We start from the raw sequence: 7,100 nt of genomic DNA on the forward strand, positions 1-7,100 counted from the left end.
TATGAGTAACCTTTTTGCACGGAGAATGAGTATATTGTGCAATCATCCCACCCTGATTTAAATGGTTAATTGGCCTAGTGTGGTGCCGGTGCAGGATTTTGCGCACACCCATGGGTGCAGATGTGCATGTTTGCATACCTTCCATAGACCTCTATGGAGCTCTTTGGTGAGCGAATACACACAAAATATACTTAAAATAGAGCAGGGCCTTTTTTTGTGGAGTGAGAATGAACCCACTTAAATCAATAGGTTCTATTCTCCATGTTTTGCAGGCGGGAGACTCACGCACACAAAAACGTGGTACAACATGGTCATCTAATGCTGCCCTCAGTACACATGCTACATATGAATCCTATATGAAGATAACTATAGTCCCACACAAAATGTCAATCCCATACATCAACCAGTATAACAAGCCCAAAACTCGTCTGTAACTTCGTCCAGTGGGTCAAATGCTGCAGATATGCCCCTCACACAGTGGACAATTGTCACACATACTGTGCCTTGTTTTTACATTAGGCACCTACTGAACACACCAGGTACATACTGGACACATGCTGCACAAGCATCACTTGCATACTGTACACATGCTGTACATGCACCACTCTTACTAGATACATGTCACACCAGCTGATGTCACACAACTATCTATTTAACAAACTGTTGTGAATACTTACTTCTTTGACCAATTCTGAACACCTGCAGAATCCATGTAAGCAGGAGAATAACAGCTCCTGCTGAGATCAAGCCGTACCTACAGTATGAATAAGATCTGCCCACTCACCACACGAACACTACCCCTATCTCAACAGTCACTGTATACAATATTGTCATGGCCTTGGGACGCAAGAGTCAGTTTAGTGAAGTGGAGCTTACAATTAGGGCAGAAAGAGTCCCACTTGTTATTCAGGCTCCTGTATAGCCGCACTGGTTCTACATAATTCTTGAAAAACTCCAACCAGATGTTGTCCTTGGTCAGATTTGAATCTACAACACCTGCACTGCAAGGCAGCAGTGCTAACTACTGAGACACCACACCTTTTGTCCTCCATTCTCCAGAGGAGGAAAAGATGGAGAAGAATAAGAACAATATAATAACCATAAAGAGAATTCTATGTTCATCTCTGACCAAGGGCAACATCTGGAAGGGTTATTTTATGTTCTCTTTGTATTCATTCCTGTTGTTCATTCTCTCCTCTGGAGCAAAACAGACAAGTGTGGTGGCTAAGCTGTTAGCACTGCTGCTTTGCAGTGCTGGAGTTGCAGATTCAAATCTGACCAAGAGCAACATCTAGATAAAGTTTTTCAAAACTCATGCAGATGTTATCCTTGAAGGGATTTGAATCTAAAACCTCAGCAATAAAAGGTATATTCACTGAGACAGAGGGGTCCTAAGTAAGGCCGGCTGCACACGGCCGTGACGGGCTCCGCCGCGGAATTCCGCGGCAGAGCCCGTCACGGCGCCCCCCAGAGACCCCAAACTTACCTGCGGATCCGGCCTCCTCTCTCCTGCATGACACTTCGGCGTGACGCGCCGCAGCGTCATGTGACACGCCGGCAACGTCACATGACACGCCCACCGCGTCAAATGCCGTGGCCGGCCGTGTCATATGACGCACCGACCGTGTCATATGAGGCGGCGGCGGTAGGCAGGAAGCGGTTTCACGCTATCTTCCGCTGTGCTACAGGGGAAGATAGCGTGACGGACAGCTTCCATTGACTGCAATGGAAGCCGTCCGCGCGTACATCCGCGGCAAATAGAGCATGCCGCGGGTGATTTCATGGTGCGGAATTCCGCGGTGGAATTCCGCACCGTGAGCATTGAGCTATTAGGTTCAATAAAACCTAATAGCTGCGGGCAACGCAGCGGATTTCCGCTGCGAGTTACGCGGCGGAAATCCGTCCGTGGGAAGGAGGCCTTAACTCAAATAAGCCCTTTCACAGATTGGAATGAACTCTAAAATTAAATTTCATTAGGATAATTAAAATAATGGTCTTCATAAAACAAACAGACATGTAGGATTACAGATACCAATATACGGTCAGAAACCTCAGAAGGATAGAAGACAAACTATACCCTGCTCAGACATCGACATTAGGATAGGGTCAGGCCTGGGTTAAGGTCCTCTACTGAGTAAGTTAACCAAAGGTAAATCCTAATTGTAGAGCAAATTAACCATTAAACCTGCTTAGTATGTTGAAGATACCTCTAACAGAGAGAGGCAGAGTACAAGCTCAAAAGTAAAGGGTGTGGTGTGCGATCATAATCAGAATAACTAATTAGAATAACCTAATCATAGGGAGGAGGTAAACATCTCACCCCATTATGTCAGGAAAGAGGTTCCCAAGTTCTTTATCGTTGGTGGTCTACAATCGGTAATATCATCATAGAAGAAATATAATTTTGCAGTCATGAAAGTAACAAAAGAACCTCCCCAGAATCTATCAGGAAAAATACTTAAAATGTATCTACGTTAGTGGTTTGCATTACATAGCACCACAGCGATAGACAGGATTATCCTGGTTCTACATGTTTCATTAGAAAAATTCTAAATCACCAGGAAGTAGGAACCTAATATTATAAATGGTGTCAAAATTAACTGAACCCCTGACCAGATACAGAGATTTCTCCTAATAGTAATGGCGGGAGGATCTAACCAGTCCATAAAATGTAATGGTTCAATACATGAGCTCAAAGGATAATCAAAATCTCCAAACACATACACCCTATACAATGTACAGAGCTATCTGCTTCCTATGCCATACAGGGTGACAGCTGGTGTCTTGGGTGGTGGACCCCTGTCAATCAGCTAATGATGACCTATCCTATAGAAAGGGTCATCTATAGAGATGAGCGAACCTACTCGTTTTGAGTAATTACTTGATCGAGCACCGCGATTTTCAAGTACTTCCGTACTCGGGTGAAAAGATTCGGGGGGCGCCGGGGGGCGGGGGGAGGCGTGGCGGAGCGGGGGGTAGCAGCGGGGATCAGGGGGGAGCCCTCTCTCTCTCCTTCTCCCCCCCACTCCCCTCTGCAACCCCCCACTCACCCACGGCGCTCCCCAAATCTTTTCGCCCGAGTACGGAAGTACTCGAAAATCGCGGCGCTCGGGCGAAAAAGGGGTGTGGCCGAGTAGGTTCGCTCATCTCTAGTCATCTATTATTAAGTCTTGGAAAACATCTTTAAAGTGCATAAGTGAATATTATGGTTTCAGAAAAATAAATATTATTCAATGTATAATGGAGAGTTTCTTTTTGTATCATTTACTCATGGTTTTTAAAGAGAACCTGTCAGCTTATACATACTGTCCAAACTGCGGGCAGCATGTTATAGAGCAGGAGGAGCAGAATAGACTGATATATAGTTTTGTAAGAAAAGTGTGATTTTAAATGTATTCATTAAAACTAGAGATGAGCGAACGTACTCGTCCGAGCTTGATATTCGTGCGAATATTAGGGTGTTCGGGATGCTCGTTACTCATAACGAGCACCACGCGGTGTTCTGGTTACTTTCAGTTTCCTCTCTAAGACGTTAGCGCGCTTTTCTGGCCAATTGAAAGACAGGGAAGGCATTACAACTTCCCCCTGTGATGTTCAAGCCCTATACCACCCCCCTGCTGTGAGTGGCTGGGGCGATCAGATGTCACCCGAGTATAAAAGTCGGCCCCTCCCGCGGCTCGCCACACATGCCTTGTGAGTTAGCTGAGGGAAAGTACTATCATGCTGGTGCTGCTGTAGGGAGAGCGTTAGGAGTCAGTGTAGGCTTCAAGAACCCCAAAGGTCCTTCTTAGGGCCACATCTACCTGTGTGCAGGCTGCTGCTAGCAGTGTTTTTTTTTTTTTTTTTCTCAAAATCGGCAGTGCAGAGCATTGCACCCGGCATTAGGGACAGAAGTGGTGCATAGGCAGGGAGAGTGTTAGGAGTGAGTGTAGCCTTCAAGAACCTCAACGGTCCTTTCTAGGGCCAAATTTAAGCGTGTGCAGTACTGTGCTGGCTGCTGTTAGCAGTGTTGCATAATTTTGCAGAGCATTGCACCCTCCATTGATACTACAGGGACAGAATTGTGTAGGCAGGGCCACAACACAGTTATTGTTCATTGAATATACGCAGTGGGTCCTTCCCTTTGCAAAAAAGGAAAATAAATTATATTTGGCCTGCCTGTGTCAGTCCTAAGGTCTCCGTGTACGTGTGTGCTGCGTGGACAACGTACAAAAATCAGACGCAACCAGCTACGGTTTACTGCAGGCTTGCGCCATTGTCTTTCCTGACTGGCAAATACCTGCTCTGCTAGAGTTAATAACTCTGCTACACTAAAGTTGTGTGTGACTTTTTCAGGGCCACACTGCAGTTCTAAAAGTTATTGTTCATTGAATATATGCAGTGGGGCCTTCCCTTTGCAAAAAAGGAAAAGAAATTATATTTGGCCTGCCTGTGTCAGTCCTAAGGTCTCCGTGTACGTGTGTGCTGCGTGGACAACGTACAAAAATCAGACACAACCAGCTACGGTTTACTGCAGGCTTGCGCCATTGTCTTTCCTGACTGGCAAATACCTGCTCTGCTAGAGTTAATAACTCTGCTACACTAAAGTTGTGTGTGACTTTTTCAGGGCCACACTACAGTTCTAAAAGTTATTGTTCATTGAATATACGCAGTGGGTCCTTCCCTTTGCAAAAAAGGAAAAGAAATTATATTTGGCCTGCCTGTGTCAGTCCTAAGGTCTCCGTGTACGTGTGTGCTGCGTGGACAACGTACAAAAATCAGACGCAACCAGCTACGGTTTACTGCAGGCTTGCGCCATTGTCTTTCCTGACTGGCAAATACCTGCTCTGCTAGAGTTAATAACTCTGCTACACTAAAGTTGTGTGTGACTTTTTCAGGGCCACACTACAGTTCTAAAAGTTATTGTTCATTGAATATACGCAGTGGGGCCTTCCCTTTGCAAAAAAGGAAAAGAAATTATATTTGGCCTGCCTGTGTCAGTCCTAAGGTCTCCGTGTACGTGTGTGCTGCGTGGACAACGTACAAAAATCAGACGCAACCAGCTACGGTTTACTGCAGGCTTGCGCCATTGTCTTTCCTGACTGGCAAATATCTGCTCTGCTAGAGTTAATAACTCTGCTACACTAAAGTTGTGTGTGACTTTTTCAGGGCCACACTACAGTTCTAAAAGTTATTGTTCATTGAATATACGCAGTGGGGCCTTCCCTTTGCAAAAAAGCGAAAACATTATATTTGGCCTGCAGGCTTGCGCCAATTTATTTCCTGCCTGGGAAATCAAATCACTGGTAATACAGCATGCTGAGGGGTAGGGGTAAGCCTAGAGGACGTGGACGTGGACGTGGCCGAGGACGCGTAGGCCCAAGTGAGGGTGTGGGCACAGGCCGAGCTCCTGATCCAGGTGTGTCGCAGCCGACTGCTGCGCGATTAGGAGAGAGGCACGTTTCTGGCGTCCCCACATTCATCGCCCAATTAATGGGTCCACGCGGGAGACCTTTATTAGAAAATGAGCAGTGTGAGCAGGTCCTGTCCTGGATGGCAGAAAGTGCTTCGAGCAACCTATCGTCCAGCCACAGTTCTGCGCCGTCCACTGCTGCAAATCCGAATCCTCTGTCTGCTGCTCCTCCTTCCTCCCAGCCTCCTCACTCCACTACAATGACACATGCTCAGGAGCGGGAACACTCCCAGGAACTGTTCTCGGGCCCCTGCTCAGATTGAGCAGCAGTGGTTCCTCTCCCACCAGAGGAGTTTATCGTCACTGATGCCCAACCATTGGAAAGTTCCCGGGGTCCGGGGGAAGAGGCTGGGGACTTCCGCCAACTGTCTCAAGAACTTTCTGTGGGTGAGGAGGACGATGACGATGAGACACAGTTGTCTTGCAGTGAGGTAGTAGTAAGGGCAGTAAGTCCAAGCGAGCAGCGCACAGAGGATTCGGAGGAAGAGCAGCAGGACGATGAGGTGACTGACCCCACCTGGTGTGCAACGCCTACTCAGGACAGGTCTTCAGAGGGGGAGGCAAGGGCATCAGCAGGGCAGGTTGCAAGAGGCAGTGCGGTGGCCAGGGGTAGAGGCAGGGCCAGACCGAATAATCCACCAAGTGTTTCCCAAAGCACACCCTCGCGCCATGCCACCCTGCAGAGGCCGAGGTGCTCTAAGGTCTGGCAGTTTTTCACAGAGACGCCTGACGACTGACGAACAGTGGTGTGCAACCTTTGTCGCGCCAAGATCAGCCGGGGAGCCACCACCAACAGCCTCACCACCACCAGCATGCGCAGACATATGATGGCCAAGCACCCCACAAGGTGGGACGAAGGCCGTTCACCGCCTCCGGTTTGCACCGCTGCCTCTCCCCCTGTGCCCCAACCTGCCACTGAGATCCAACCTCCCTCTCAGGACACAGGCACTACCGTCTCATGGCCTGCACCCACACCCTCACCTCCGCTGTCCTCGGCCCCATCCAGCAATGTCTCGCACCGCACAGTCCAGCCGTCGCTAGCGCAAGTGTTGGAGCGCAAGCGCAAGTACGCCGCCACGCACCCGCACGCTCAATCGTTAACCGTCCACATAGCCAAATTTATCAGCCTTGAGATGCTGCCGTATAGGGTTGTGGAAACGGAGTCCTTCAAAGCTATGATGGCGGCGGCGGCCCCGCGCTACTCAGTTCCCAGTCGCCACTACTTTTCCCGATGTGCCGTCCCAGCCCTGCACGACCACGTCTCCCGCAACATTGTACGCGCCCTCACCAATGCGGTTAGTGGCAAGGTCCACTTAACTACGGACACGTGGACAAGCACAGGCGGGCAGGGCCACTACATCTCCCTGACGGCACATTGGGTGAATTTAGTGGAGGCTGGGACAGAGTTAGAGCCTGGAACCGCTCACATCCTACCCACCCCCAGAATTGCGGGCCCCAGCTCGGTGCTGGTATGTTCGGCGGTGTATGCTTCGTCCACTAAAGCACCCTCCTCCTCCTCCTCCTCCTCCTCAACCTCTGTCTCGCAATCTAGATGTGTCAGCAGCAGCAGGACGTCGCCAGCAGTCGGTGTCGCGCGGCGTGGCAGCACAGCGGTGGGTAAGCGTCAGCAGGCCGTGCTGAAACTACT

The sequence above is a fragment of the Eleutherodactylus coqui genome, chromosome 5, assembly GCF_035609145.1.
Source record: "Eleutherodactylus coqui strain aEleCoq1 chromosome 5, aEleCoq1.hap1, whole genome shotgun sequence".
Classification (NCBI taxonomy): domain Eukaryota; kingdom Metazoa; phylum Chordata; class Amphibia; order Anura; family Eleutherodactylidae; genus Eleutherodactylus; species Eleutherodactylus coqui.